The sequence below is a fragment of the Dromaius novaehollandiae genome, chromosome 22 (assembly GCF_036370855.1).
Source record: "Dromaius novaehollandiae isolate bDroNov1 chromosome 22, bDroNov1.hap1, whole genome shotgun sequence".
Classification (NCBI taxonomy): Eukaryota; Metazoa; Chordata; class Aves; order Casuariiformes; family Dromaiidae; genus Dromaius; species Dromaius novaehollandiae.
This window is the reverse complement of record NC_088119.1, coordinates 655,733-671,444: the sequence shown is the minus strand read 5'-3', so window position 1 is coordinate 671,444 and position 15,712 is coordinate 655,733.

Genomic DNA, 15,712 nt, shown 5'->3' with positions numbered 1-15,712 from the left:
TGTTGATAGGATCATAAGTAAAATTGACCAGATACCACCAGGATTGGAATTCCTTTTCAAATTCGGTCACATTATCCCAAATTACCTTTCGAATTTCAGTGGGTAAAGTGCCTTCTTCCCCTCCCTTATAATCGCTGCTGCCATAGATTGCATCCACAGTTGAGCTTGGATGCAACTGAGGGCCAGGGAAATATTAATTTGGGCTTCCCCAAGTGCATCCACTATCAAGTGGTGATCTTTTTCATTCATTTTTTCCCACTGAGGTAATATCTCGGATGAAAGCCATTGGTTAGTTCCTAATGCTAATAGAGAAGACCTCAATGGATGTTTTAATCTGTATAAGTCACTTGTTGTTGTGCTCAGTTTATTTACGAGTACTTCAGCATCTATACTGTTTAGGACTCCCAATCCTGTTCCTATGATACCGGTCACATCTCTCCTTGTTCATTTTGGAGAGGTGAGGGTTCGCCTATGTAACCACGCCGTCCATCCCACATAGGACGTACCTAAGAATGGTGAACAGGTCGGTTTGATTGTAGAGATATAATTTGCATTAATAGCTCTACTCGTTTGAGAGACCATGATGGATTAAATAACACTCGTTGTTGGCCTGTATTTCTAATCACATACGGTCCAATTTCAAAGATTTGTGGGGATAAGGTTTTCTTACTCTTCATGGTAACAGAGTTATTTATATTGGTGGAAATAATTGTAGTCAGGGTAGGTATTGCTGTACTGGGCTCAATAATGTCTATTTTAAATTCAAATGATAGTCCCACATTGTGGTGAGCCCACAGGCAAACTATAAAAACAGGTTGTTCTAAGGTAAAATTGTACCAACAATCCAGTTTTTCAGTGGCACAAATTTTCCTTTCTTTTTCATTTGATTTGATTTTAGTGAGAGAGATTTGAGTTGCCTTCTCATGGGTGGACCCGTTGATCACTCGACACCCTATCTTTATTTCCTTTCCTGTCCTTCCCAGGAGTTGGGGAAGTTGGTTAGTATTATCCCAGTTCCATTCATTTTCTGAGTATACTTCAGTTCCATGCATGAGCAGGGTTGAGAGGTTTAAGTTTTTATCAGAACTTAATCCCATACTTCTGGTATACTTAACACGGGCCTGGGACCATGGCCACTCTAAGGTTCTTTGACCACAGGTTACAGAAAGTAGCATCAAGCTTTACGTGGTTGTTTTCACTGTTCTGCTGCAACCTCTGCTGTGTTTGCTTCTTGGACTGTCACTCGTTTCACGTGAGAGTGGTGAATCCAATTCTCTTTTCCTAGAATTTTAACAGCGCAGTAAGAACTTAACAATACAGTATAGGGTCCTTCCCATTTTGGTTCTAGTTTTGTTTTTCGCGAGAATACCTTTATCAACACTTTATCTCCAGGCTGTATAGCATGTGCCTGAATGTCTGATGGCACCGGCTGAAACCACTGAGCCTGATTTTGCAAGGCCTTAAACCGTTCTTGTAAGGCTAGTACCTATTGTGTTACTCGTTCATCTCCGTCTAATAGGCTGGTCTTAGCAGGGATATAAGTCCCTGGTATCGCTAAATGTCTCCCAAAAAGAATTTCTGCTGGTGGTAGTCCTATGGGTTGCCGTGGAGAATTTCGAACATCCCACAGAGCTAAGTTTAATGCCTCTGGCCATTTTAGGCTAGCATGTGTGCATATTCTTGCTATTTTCTCTTTTAATGTTCTATTCATTCTTTCTACTTGTCCTGAAGATTGTGGGTGATAAGGAGCATGTAGGTTTCTTTTTATTCCTAACGATTTACATAACTGATTGATTATGCTTGCTGTAAAATGGGCACCCCTGTCTGAATCAATGGCTTCTGGGACCCCATACCTGGGTATGATTTCCTTCAGTAAGGCTTTTACCATTCCCCCTGTGTCAGCCTTTCTTGTTGGAAAAGCTTCTACCCAGCCTGATAACTGATCTATTATCACTAACAAGTGTTTGTATCCATAGACAGATGGCATATCTGCATAAGCTATTTGCAGCTTCTGGAAAGGGAAGTAAGCCCATGGTCGTCCCCCCCAAATCTGAGCTTGGCTTGTTATTTGAAAACTTCTGGCAGGTCGGGCAGCTATTTGTTATTCTTCTAGCAGCTGCATAGATTCCTGGAGCAGCCCATACTTTCTGTACCTGTTTAGCTATTCCCTCGGCTCCCCCATAAGCTTTATCGTGAAACCACCTAGCTATAGTAATTAAATATTTTTTTGGTAGAATTGGTTTTTCCCCAATTGTCCATATTCCATCACCATTTTGTTTTGCTTCCCACTGTTCCCATTGTTTTTTCTCTTCCACTGAGCAGTCTTTTTCATACATAGTTTTGGGGTCTATTAAGTTTGGCCACTCACTCTGGTCCATCCTTGGAACTGCCCCCATACATTCTCTCAGAGGTTGTTGAGCTGCAGCCCTCGCAGCAGCGTTGGCTAGAGCATTTCCTCTGCTAATTTCTGTAGTGTCTTTAGTATGGGCTGGGCAGTGTATTACCGCAATTTCTTTGGGCAGTTGAACTGCTTCCAGCAAATTACGTATTTCTTCTCCATTAGCTAATTTCTTTCCTGATGACGACAAGAATCCTCGTTCTTTCCATAACATCCCTGTTGCATGACACACTCCAAATGCATATTTAGAGTCGGTATAGATATTTACCTGCAAGCTCTTACCTATTTTTTGCTGCTTGGGTCAATGCTATTAATTCTGCTCCTTGAGCACTTACTGATGGAGACAAAGGATTGGCCTCGAGCACCTCAAAGACGTTAGTGACAGCATAGCCGGAGTGACGTCTTCCGTCCAAATAATAGGATGACCCATCTGTAAACAGAACTAAGTCCGGGTTCTCCAAAGGTTCATCTTTAAGGTCCTCCCGGGGCTTGCTCGAGCTGACGACCACCTGCTCACAGGAATGATGTGGCTCTCCGTCCTCCGGTTGAGGCAATAGCGTTGCTGGATTCAAAATATTGCATCTTTTGAAAGTCACATTATCTGCATGCAGTATTATCAGTTCATAGCGGTCAGCTCTCTGTGGGGATAGTGCTTGAGTCGCATATTGCTTCATTAACGGTTCTACTTCATGTGGCACATACACAGTCAATGAATGACCCAAAACCACAGGTCGTGTTTTTTTCAGTAAGAGCTGCAGTAGCTGCTATTGCTCTGATGCGTCCTGGAGTGCCTTTAGCTACCTCATCTAGTTGCGTGGAGTAATAGGCCACTGGTCTACGGTGAGGGCCTAGTTTTTGGGTGAGTACCCCACTTGCTACTCCCTGTCGCTCATGGACAAATAATTCAAATAGTTTGCTATAATCTGGTAACCCGAGAGCAGGGGCTGAAACCAACGCTTTTTTCACAGATGTAAAAGCTTTCTCCCTTTCTGGGCCCCAGGCCAAAGGCTCTATCTCCTCCTTTTTTGTTGCCTGTACCAGAGGCTTAGTAAATTCTGCTAACCCCGGAATCCACGGTCGGCAGAATCCTACAGCTCCTAAAAATCCCCTAAGCTGTTTTTTTGTTACAGGACGAGGCATATCAAGAATTGTCTTTACTCGTTCTGGATCAACTAACCTGTGTCCTTCTCTTAAGATAAAACCCAAATATTTTACCTCTCTTTGACACAGCTGGAGTTTAGACAGAGATGCTCGATGCCCTTTTTCTGCAAGAGCGTTACATAGAGAAACAGTATCTTTCAAACATGTCTCATAATCTTTACTTGCTAATAACAAATCATCTACATATTGTATTAATGCAGAATGTCCTGGAAGTTCGATATCTGAGAGGTCATTTTTAAGTATACGCGAAAAAACAGTCGGAGACCCAGTAAATCCCTGTGGCAGCCTTGTCCAAGTTAATTGTTGTCCCTTCCAAGTGAAAGCAAAGAGATCTTGGCTATCTTCAGCTATCGGTATACTAAAAAAGGCTGCTGTTAGGTCAGTCACAGTAAAATAAGTTGCCCAGTGGGGTATCTGTAGTAAAATGGTTGATGGGTCGGGGACTACTGGATGTGGAGCAATTACATGTTGGTTTATAGCCCTTAAGTCTTGTACAAAGCGATACTCTGGATCACCATCAGCATCTTGCCTGTTCTTTTTAACTGGCAGAATTGGGGTGTTATATGGGGATTCACAGACTCTAAGGATACCCATTTTCAGATAATGATCAGTTTGTTTTTGGATACTCTTCTCTGCTTCCTTTGGGATAGGATATTGTTTAACTGCAGGAGGCAATCCCCCCTTTGTTTTTATCGAGACTGGACCGGCTGATTTCAGTAGTCCCACATCCATTCCTGAAGAGCTCCATAATTTTTTAGAAACTGATTCTAAACCTGTTGGAATTTGCAGATTAGTTGACTCTGGTTCTGGTGTCTTAGCCAGAACACATGAACCCATAATTATTAGCTTTATCCCTTCCGGCTGTAAGCAGATCTGAGTATCCAAGGCTTGCAGGAGATCTCTCCCCAAAAGGCATATAGGTGCGTCTGTGGAAATTATAAAATGTCCCCACACTGTTTTACCCTCAATAGTGAGTAATAAGGGCTTAGATAACATTCATTCGCCCTTTCCCATCACTCCTTGCATCACTATTTTATCTGATGATTTGCATCCTTTAGGCTCAAAATTTAAAAGGGAAAGGGTGGCTCCAGTATCCACTAGAAAGGGAACTTCTAAACCTTCAGTATTGCCATTACGTGACCCTCAAAATCCAAAACTACATCCCATAAATTTACTCCAATTTCCACAGTATTTTCTGAGTCTCCTGTTTCCTCTCATTGTGGATTGACTGGGAATCGCCTGGTCTCCTCCTTAGTGTTTGATTGTCTCATGCCGGTTCCTCTGTTCCTAACTACACGGGGCCTCACTGGGCACTCCTGCTGCCAGTGTCCTTGTTCCCCACAATAATAACAAACATCATTAACTCCTGACTGTACAGCACGTTCACTTTGGTTCCATCTATCTCTCCTGGCTCTTTCACGTCCCCTCCCCCTGGGTCCTCTAAATCCATCTCTTAACACAGCTGCTAACACACTAACTTCCTCTTTTTTTTGCTGTCTCTTTTCTTTTGCCCTCTCCTCCTCTCGACTATTATACACAAATGTGGCTAAATGTATTATTTCATCCATTCGCTTTCCTGGCCAGTCAGGAACATGTTTGGAAAACTACTTTCTAATGTCCGGGGCTGCTTGGTCTACAAATGTGGAAATCATTAGCGGCCTGTTAGCCTCGGCTTCTGGGTCTAGTCCTCCCCCATACATTCTGACTTGCTTAATTAGCCTAGCAAAGAAAGCCGAGGGGTGTTCCTCTGCCTGTTGCTGACACTCCCTTACTTTAGACCAATTTGCAGTCTTTTGTCCTGCCAAACGTATAGCTTCTTCTAAGCCCTCTCTGGCTACTTGCAACTGCCTGTAATCTGCATCTACATTATGATTCCATCCAGGGTCCACAGCTGGCCAGGCTGTTTGAGCAGCCCCAACACACCCCTCTGCTGCCCAACGGCGGTTTGCATCCAAACTTGAGCACCTTTCATCTGGAGTGAACACAGATTCAAGGAGCATTTGTACATCTCCCCAGGTAGGGTCATACGCCCGCATAATTCCCCTTATGATTTGTAACACTCTTTCTGGATCATCCCTAAGTCTGGGGAGCCGTTGACTCCATATAATTAAATCTTGGGGTCTCCAGGGTCGGTAAACTCGTGTAGTGGCGACCCGAGGTACCCCTTCCAGACCGGGTGGGGGCACTCCTGGCACAGGAAGGCCTTCCAGAGGAGCTTGAAAGGCGGGGGCGGAAGGCAAGCGGGGGTGTAGGGAAGCTGAAGCAGAGGGTAGCACATAGGGTGGAATAGTTTCCACAAGCGTTTCAGCAGCTGCGGTACTTACAGCATTCTGAGGAAAGAGTCTCTCTTTCCTAGGCGCCTCTTTTCATCTAGCAAATGCCCAGTTGTCCCATACATACCAGTAATCCATTTGTCTGGGGAACCTATTCTGCAAATGATGACGCAGGAAAGTTAGTTCCTGGTAACTGAAGGACCCCTGGGGTGGCCATCGCTCTGCCAGATTACCTTCCTTAGTCAGGAACGGCCAATCCTCCTGACATAGTTGGACTAACCTTTTTCTCCCTAAATTTTTGGTACCATCAATCTTACTCCAGTTTACCAAAATTTCGGCTAAGGGCGTCCCCTTTTCTATGCCGAAATTATTTCCCATATTGAGTTCCTGAAAAGTGCGTCTTAAGCAAATCAGGCAGTGCACTTCCTTCCCGGTAACACCAGTCCCTGTAGCTGGTGTGATCACACACACTATTTCTCTCCCTCTCTTTCTCTCGCTCTCTGGGAACTGCACTCACACCACCCGCGTCTTTAACTGCTAGGACTGCTGTCCCTTCGCAGCAGGCGGCTTCTCAGCCGACGGGTGCCCCAATCGGTTCCCAGGCTACATGCACTCACACACACACACACACACACACACACACACACAAACACACAGTGCTGTTTACACTCACACCAGTCACGGTGACTCTAGATTTCGGTCTTACAGTTTTGCAGTGCGCCTTATGCTGATCAGGCTGCACAACCCTCCTCCGGCCGGACCGAGCTGGGACTTAAAACCCACTCTAACCCTGGGGATGGGACTCCTACCTGTCCCCCTGGTATGCCTTACAGTGGCCAGCCCGCGTACCCCCCCCACACACACCTGGTACGCCTTACGGTGATCAGTCCGCGTACCCTTTCAGTGCACTGTTACCAGACCAGAGTTTAGAATTTAGGCGGGAGTTTAAGACTCACCTTCTCAGTGCCTCTCGTTGCCAAAGATCCCAGGTGAACTCACCCGATGGCGCCAGATGATTGTTTGGAGATGAGAGGCCCCAACAGTGGTCGCCTAGGGTCCCTTCTGGGGTGCCAAACTGTTATGGAAATTAGGCCTGTCGGCCACCATAACAGGGCTCGACCCTAGGTTCCCCCAAGTAAAGTTCAGAGCCAAATCAAAACAAATCAGATAATTTTAATCACGCGCGTACCGTAATTACAGCTCGAGCTGGGTGCCTCCGAAGAGGGACCCTAACATAAACAAATCCTGGGTAATTATAGTCTTTTCGACTTCCATTTCCCACCCCTCACGCGGTAGTTAGCCCAATAGTAATTTTTTGGTCTGGGGTCTCCTGCTCCTGATTGGGTCTCATCATCTTTCTGAGGCAAGCTGGTTTTCTCCTTTTTTTTTGTTTTTTTGCAGTCTCTGATGATGGTTGTACCTCTGTTTTTGTTGGGTCTGGCGGCTGTTTCCCAAGGTCTTATTTCCCAATTGTTTTGGCATCTTCCCTCTCGGAGTCGGTGACACAGGAGCGCAGACTGCGTGTGGCTTCCTTATTTTCCCAGCCTGAATGAGCTCTGAGGCACTATTTTTTATTAAACTAGGTAAAGATTCGTTACTTTTCCCACATGCAGCCTAAGGCTTCAGCAAATCTAGCCATTCATGCTAAGCAAGTTTTATGTAAGTTGTGCTAAGCAGCTATTTCTAGACAGTTTCAATTCACTATTCTTTAACACTCACAAACACAGCCAGCAGCCAGGGGCCTCTCTCTCGCCTATGAGGCACTGAGGCTGCTGTGACCTCACAAGCCCACCCAGCAGTCATTGGCCTCAAACTGGCCTATCAGGCACTGAGGCTGCTGTGACCTCACAAGCACGGCCAGCAGGCATGGGCATCCAACTGCCCTATAAGACACTGAGGCTGCTGTGACGTCACAAGCACAGCCAGCAGCTGTGGGTCTGCCACTGGCCTGTCAGGCAATAGGACTGCTGTGACCTGACAAGCACAGCCAGCAGCTATGGGCCTGCCACTGGCCTATAGGGCACTGAGGCTGCTGTGACCTCACAAGCACAGCGAGGAGCCAGAGGCCTGCCATTGCCCTATAAGGTACAGAGACAAATGTGACCTCAAAAGGCAGCCAGCAGACGAGGCCTCCCACGGGCCTATCAGGAAATAGGACTGCTGTGACCTCACAAGCACAGCCAGCAGCTATGGGCCTGCCACTGGCCTATGAGGCACTGAGGCTTCTCTGACCTCACAAGCACAACCAGCAGCTATGGACCTCGCACTGGCTATCAGGCACTCATACTGCTGTGACCTCACAAGCACAGCCAGCAGCCATGGGCCTGCCCCTGGTGTATGAGGAACTAGGACTCCTGTGCCTTCACAAGCACAGGCAGCAGCTGTGGGCCTGCCACTGAACTGTGAAGCACGGAGACAAACATGGCCTCACAAGCACAACCAGCAGCCAGGGGCCTGCCACTGCCCTATGAGACACTGAGGCTGCTGTGACCTCACAAGCAAAGCCAGCAGCCAGGGGACTCCCTTTGGCCTATGAGGCACTGATGCTGCTATGACCTCACAAGGACAGCCAACAGCCAGGAGCCATCCCACTGGCCTATGAGGCTATAGGACTGCTGTGACCTCACAAGCACAGCCAGCAGCTATGGGCCTGCCAGTGACCTATCAGACACGTGTCGCGGCCCGAAAGGAGTCGTTCAGGACGACCTCCCTCCCCTTAGGACCAACGACCAAGTTCGTGATGCCCTTGCACTCAATTAAGGTGAAAACGACACCAGCCAACCAGTTTAAGATTTATTAAGGCAAAATGGAATCAACTAACGAGACATGTCCCGCGTCACACGTTTAGGGAAAAAGAGAGGAAAAGAGGAAGAGAGAGAGAGAAAGATATCACCACCCGTGGATCCAGCGGCGTCCCGTTGGTCCTCTTCTTTTGGGAGTCCTTGCGGCGGGGCGGGGGGGCAGAGGGGGGAAGCTCCCGTCTGGTTCCGCTGACTCTGCTCGAGTTCTTCAGTCGTCGCAAGCAAGCCCCCCCATTCACACAGTCTGCAGTTTTTATAGGTTCTTGCCCGGCCTCTGGGAGGTGCTTCCTCGCTTCCCATGCAGATTAACCGTCATGCGCAGTCCGCCCTCTCGGAACCTTCCAGAAATGGGCTGGGGTATCTGGGGGTCTCCTGCTCATGCGCAGATGGCAAATGAGTACGTGCGGTTCGTGCCCTAGAGACGCCCTTCTGCCCTTTTCGCACCCTTTTTACCCCGTGCAGGTGCACGAGGTTGTTTACTTTGCAGACGGCTCCCGGGGGCGCCAGCGCGGCATTGCCCGACACACCTTGGCAGCGGCAGCTTTGCAGCAGCAGCAGCAATGTCAAGACAAAACCGCATTTAGTACCGGTCCTCTACACCACCCCGTGTCTCAACATTGCAGCTTGGCAGCAGGAGAGAGAGAGAGAGAAAGAAAGCAAGCAAGCAAGGAAGGAAAGGAGAGAGAATTAGGGACGGGGGGGAAGTCGTGGGAACAACATGGGTTTGGGTAAAAAATAAAGTGCTTAACAGTGATTAAACAGAGGTCTTGCTCAATGCAAGCTTATTCTTTAACAACTTCAACAACATCTAACTTTACAAAACAGACATCAAAACTGAGTTAATGAGGTAGGATTGTTACAATAGGCATAAAACAGCTGGCAAATGCGCTGTGGATGTCAATATGCAATTTCCTCCTTCAGGAGAAACTGGGAAATGATGGGTACTGTGGTTGGCCACGGCCAATGGATGGCACGGATTTTCTTTATGCTGTCCGGCAAGGTGGTAGGAACAAATTGCATATTTGACACAACATGTCCGATTAATTGAACAAAGCAAGGAATTATACAAGAACATTAAGGCGGCAACTGCACCTAACAAATACAATATTAACTGTTTCACCCACGGTGCCCCCAGTAACCAGGACTACAAATTGCCACTCCAGCCATTCCATGTTTGGACGGGGACGTGGGCTATTTTTCTGATATCTTTGGTTAACTGGAGAACTACTTCGCCTACATCATCTATTTCCAAACAACAGTTAGGAATATTTAATTTCCCACACACTTCTCCCTCTTCAGCTAACAGGTAATCTAAAAACCATGTGGTGCTGAAGGATTGCCGTGCGCATCTGTTGGGATTGCCAAGTTAGAAGATCTATCGTGTCAGCGGTTTTGTTGGTAATAATTTCTAGAGCCGCTTGTAGTCTGATTATTTCCCCATTTTTGCGTCCCGCCCAAATTTCCCTTAATGGATCGCGTCTTACAGGCAACACTTCTGTCTCCAAGGTTATCATATACCTTTATGCCTAACCGAGGTCCACTTGTTTCTGGCAAAAGGAAAAACAAAGGTCTGATAATCCCTATATAACAAATTCCCAACCACCCCGTGGGTAAAAATGTATATGCTGTGTGCCTGCATATCCAGTAATGCCCCTTCTTAACTCCAATGCCCTGAGCAAATGGCCCGTTTATCCCTGGTGGGAATTGAAAGTAAGTTGCACCTCTGTTGCCCAGAGGGCTGAAGAAGGTGGTTGCCCCATCACCTATTTGGCCGGTACAATACCAAGCCCCAGAAGTGTATTCTGGTGGTAGGTTTGCCATAGCACATATAAGCACATTAAGACAAGAAGTATCTTTCCAACACAAGTTAAGAATGCCATTCTTGGCTGTTGTGTTTTCAACAATAAAGCTAATTATGATCGCAGCACACAATTACAAAAAATGATAAAAATAACTGTTATAACTACCACAGGTAGTATCGTTGAGGACACTCAAGCTCAACATAAGACAAGTCTTCTTCCCCAGTGCCCTCTTCCTTTTACATTGTTGACCTAAAAGGAAGGGAGGATCCACCTGGCATGGATTCTATGATCTTTCCCATGGGCATCAGTAGCTACCCATGCATACAGATTTTTTGAAGCTTTTAGTACTAGAGGTATTTGTCCCACAGTGGGTAAGTCCACTAGAACCGGTTGTCCCGGGTAATACAAGGGATTCCTCGGTTTCTTATTCTCCCCAGGCCCAGGTAAGAGGGATGGAGGATTAGGGCAAAAAGCAGCGAGTCTGGGGCAGCCATTTACTCCCCATCGTCCATTGACTTTAGTTACTGCATCAGATATTTGTCGCGCCCATCCAGGAATGTGCGGTCTCAGGGTTCGTTTTAAGAGTCCTGGGGTGCAGACGGGGTCTTGGGATAAGGGAGGAGGAACTTTGGGGTTTGAGGAAGATGGGGTTCCCCTTATCCTGTCCCAACTTCTTACCAAACCTTCCAGGTTGGGAGTTGGTAACCTATCCATGACTTCTCTGGGAATTCCCTTTGAAATGCCTTCTGCCCATAATAATTGTCTCCTGCTATCCAACACCCGTACCGGTTTCCCAGGATGTGGGTGTTGCAGTGATTTATATTGCCTCCCACTTTCCTCAACTCTTCTTATTTCTGCTTTATGCTTTGTTTCCCCCTGGCCAGTGAATCCCATACGCCTTCCGTAATTAATTAGCTCCTGTGCCACCTCCCCCCAAGTCATGTTGGGGGGGCCTCCCCTTCGTCTCGGTCGGGGAGTTCGTAATCGGTCTTGCAGCTGAACAGCATATTGTTTTAAAGCATCAGGAAGTCCCCTGATCAGAGGATGTGACCTCTCGGGGTCTGCCACACACTGCATGGGGGAGGGCTGCTGCGGAAGCAGCAAACGGTCATGCATCAATTGGAGGCAAGCAGTTTTCTGCACGCTTTCCAGAATGTGGCCCGCTGTGGGTGTTTTAATAGAAAAAGGGTCTCCTCTTTCCATTGGTCTAATCCTCCTGCCCAGTAGGCTACCCTCTGGGTCAAGGACCATGGTTCCCTGTTATCATTTGTGGTTAGAAAGACTCTGGGTCCCCAATATCCTCTAGCTTCATCTTCGCTCAGCAGAATGCGATCCCCCCCCGGTGAGGGAGACTCTCCACACATACTCAGTTTCAGTTTCCCGGGAGCCCCGGGAGTATTTTTTCCGAAGTCCTGAGGGGAATAGGGGATCATACGCGTGGTACGTCGTTGAATACCCCCCTGACCATTGTCAGTGGTTTCCGTTTTAATCAAGGGTCTCATTACTACGTTCCCATCTCCAGGATAAAAGGAGTTCCTGCTGTCTTCTAATTCTTTAATTGGATATATGGATTTTAGATCAGATGCCTGTTTTCCGTCTAGTTCGGCCAAATTCGAGAATCCCGGTTCACTATCATCAACCCCCCGCCTGTTTTCTTCCAATTCAGACCGCAGGATTCTCTCTCGGTCTAGTGAGTCTGATAAGATTATGTGAAGCCGCTGAGTATGGTTGCGCTCCGCAGTGAGTTGACTTTGCAAGTTTCTTACCTGTTCTTGCAAAGACTCAACTGTCTCTTTGGCTCGACTCCGGGAGTCTTGCAAGAACTCGATTGTCTCTTTGGCTTGACTCTGGGAGTTTCTTATGTGTTCTCCCAAGGACTCAATGGTCTTTTTATCACCTTGCCTCCCCCACCGGGCAGCAATTAGTGCCGCCCCTAAAACACCACAAACTGTTGCCTGAGCCATGCCAAGAGAGAGCAGGGCTTTATAGCCCTTCAGATTCTCAAAAGAGGATTATCCTTCATTGTCAGATCCTCTGTACTACAAATTATTCACAAGCACAGCACACTGTCACGGGCCTGCCACTGCCATAAAGGGCACGGAGGCTGCTGTGACCTCACAAGCACAGCCAGCAGCCAGGGGCCTGCCATTGGCCTGTGAAGCACTGAGGCTGCAGTGACCTCACAAATACAGCGAGGAGCAAGAGGCCTGCCATTGCCCTATAAGGTACAGAGACAAATGTGACCTCAAAAGGCAGCCAGCAGACAGAGGCCTGCCACGGGCCTATCAGGAAATAGGACTGCTGTGACCTTACAAGCACAGCCAGCAGCTATGGGCCTGCCACTGGCCTATGAGGCACTGAGGCTGCTATGACCTCAACAAGCACAGTCAGCAGCCAGGGGCCTGCTGCTGGCCTCTCAGGCTGTAGGAGTGTTGTGACCTGACAAGCACAGCCAGCAGCTATGGGCCTGCCACTGGCCTATAGGGTACAGAGGCTGATGTGACCTCACAAGCACAGGCAGCAGCCATTGGCCTGCCACTGTCCAAACAGGCACTGAGGCTGCTTTGACCTAACCAGCACACCAAGTAGCCATTGGCCTCCCTCTGGCCTACAGGAAAAGGAGGCTGCTGTGACCTCACAAGCACAGCCAGCAGCCAGGGGCCTCCCACTGCACTATAAGGTGCAGAGACAAATGTGACCTCAAAAGGCAGACAGAGGTCTGCCACTGGCCTATCAGGAAACAGGACTGCTGTGACGTTACAAGCACAGCCAGCAGCTTTGGGCCTGCCACTGGCTTATGATGCACTGAGGCGTCTATGACCCCACAAGCACAGTCAGCAGCCAGGGGCCTGCTGCTGGCCTCTCAGGCTGTAGGAGTGTTGTGACCTGACAAGCACAGCCAGCAGCTATGGGCCTGCCACTGGCCTACAGGAAAAGGAGGCTGATGGGACCTCACAAGCACAGCGAGTAGCCAGGGGCCTCCCACTGCCCTATAAGGTACAGAGACAAATGTGACCTCAAAAGGCAGCCAGCAGACAGAGGCCTGCCACAGGCCTATCAGGCAATAGGACTGCTGTGACGTTACAAGCACAGCCAGCAGCTGTGGGTCTGCCACTGGCTATCAGGCACTCAGACTGCTGTGAGCTCATAAGCACAGCAAACAGCCATGAGCCTGCCATTGCCCTATAGGGCACAGAGGCTGCTGTGACCTCACGAGCACAGCCAGCAGCCATTGGCCTGCCACTGGCCTGTGAAGCACTGAGACAAATGTGACCTCACAAGCACAGCAAACAGCCTTGGGCATCCCACTGGCATATCAGTCAATGGGACTGCTGTGACCTCACGAGCACAGCCAGCAGCTATGGGCCTGCCACTGGCCTATAGGGCACGGAGGCTGCTGTGACCTCACAAGCACAGCCAGCAGGCACTGGCCTGCCCCTCGTATATCAGGCACTGAGGCTGCTGCTGTTTTGCTTCCCAAGGTCCTGGTGCCCAAGCAGGCCTTATTTCAAAGCCTTGACATCCTCCCTTTCGGAGTGTGGGGCACAGGAATGCAAACTGCTTGTAACTCCCTTATCTTTCCAGCCTGCACCAGCTCTGGGGCCCTTTCTTACTGAACTAGGAGTGCGGCCTAAGGCTTCAGCAAATTTAGCTACTCATGAAGCAAGTTTTATCTAAGTGGCTACCTCTAGACCACTTCAGACTTAATGTTAGAAGTTATCCTAATCTACCTAGTTCACGCATTCCTTCTGAGCTTCCCAGGGTTGTCTTGTAACAATTCCCCCCTTTGAGACTTATATGATCATTTTCATATTAGTCTCACTCTTTTAAAATCTTTCCCATATTAATTTTGTACAACATCTACAAATGCATTGAATCACTACATAAACGCATACAAAAACTACTAACACCATTCCCAAAATTGTTAAACACTTTTTAACCCATGAGCTCACGTCAGGGAACCAGGAAGTCAACCATTTCCATGTTTCTTCAAATCCAAAAGAGGTATCCTCTTTCTGAACCCCATGTAAGATTTCAGTCTGCTTCCAGATTTCATTTAGATCGGTAGAAATTCTCCCGCTTTGATCCACATATACACAGCAACTAGTATTTATTACTGTACATACTCCTCCCTGAGATGCCAATAACATCTCTAGAGCCATCCTGTTTTGGGTAGTTATTTTAGCAATTTCTGAAACCTCCTCTTGTAAAGCTGCAGTGGCATCAGAGGTTTTATTCCCTATTTTTTTCAATAACTGCTGAAATATTTACTATTGCTTTTTCAAGTTCACTCACTCCCAGTTGTGGAAACAGCCACCTTACGAATGACTGCAACCTAGTAGGTCGATCTATTAAAGGATTATTGACCCTCTTTTGTCTCCTTATGAATGTTCTTAGCCAGGATTTTTGGTATTTATTACTCAATTCTTTTCTTATAGTAACATTAGGGATTATTGCCCCTAAAGTACATGTCCCTGACCAATTAGGAGGTAGCACTTTTCGTGCCTTGTTTCCACACAACCAATACCATCCACTACCTTTTGGAACACGCCACCCATTTAGTTCCTTACTTGGCCACTTATAACCTATTCAGGTATCCGAGAGCAATCTTTATAACCTCCTACCTTAATGGCTCCAGTACAGTTGATCGGTTGCTTTCCATAAAGTATAGTTTTCTCCCACCATTTATTACTATTATTACATCTTTGGATACATTGATAATAATCTCCTGTCACCCTCTGGACTTCCCATTCCTGTTTGGTTGTTTCATAGGCACTCCAATTAGTGGGAAGCCCTTGTTGGAAAGTTCAGGGAAGTGGGTACACACCCAGCAATCCCTCTGGTTAACTATCTTCATAGATTTCGTAATTACTTCCAAATGGAGATTGTGACTCCAAAATCCTTCCTGATTCCCTTTAATTGTTTGGCTCAGGTAACCTAGAAAAACTAACCACCACATTTCTCCCCTGGTTGTTAAGGAGAACATCATTTTTACACAGATACCGTAACAACAATATTAACCCTATTCCTAACAAACAGATTAAAGCATTTTTTCCCTGAATACAATCTAAATTTAAAACCGATTCGCTTCTAATACATCTCATATATCTTTATATATTTTTAACTTTAGAGGTTGAACTTGTTCAGCTTTCCACGTCTCTCGAGGTACTGCTTTCACTCGGGTGTAATCTAAAAGTATAACTGGATGTACCTACGGAGAGAAGAACCTTTGCCATAGACAAGAGATAATCACTTAAAATTTGATCACCCTTAACG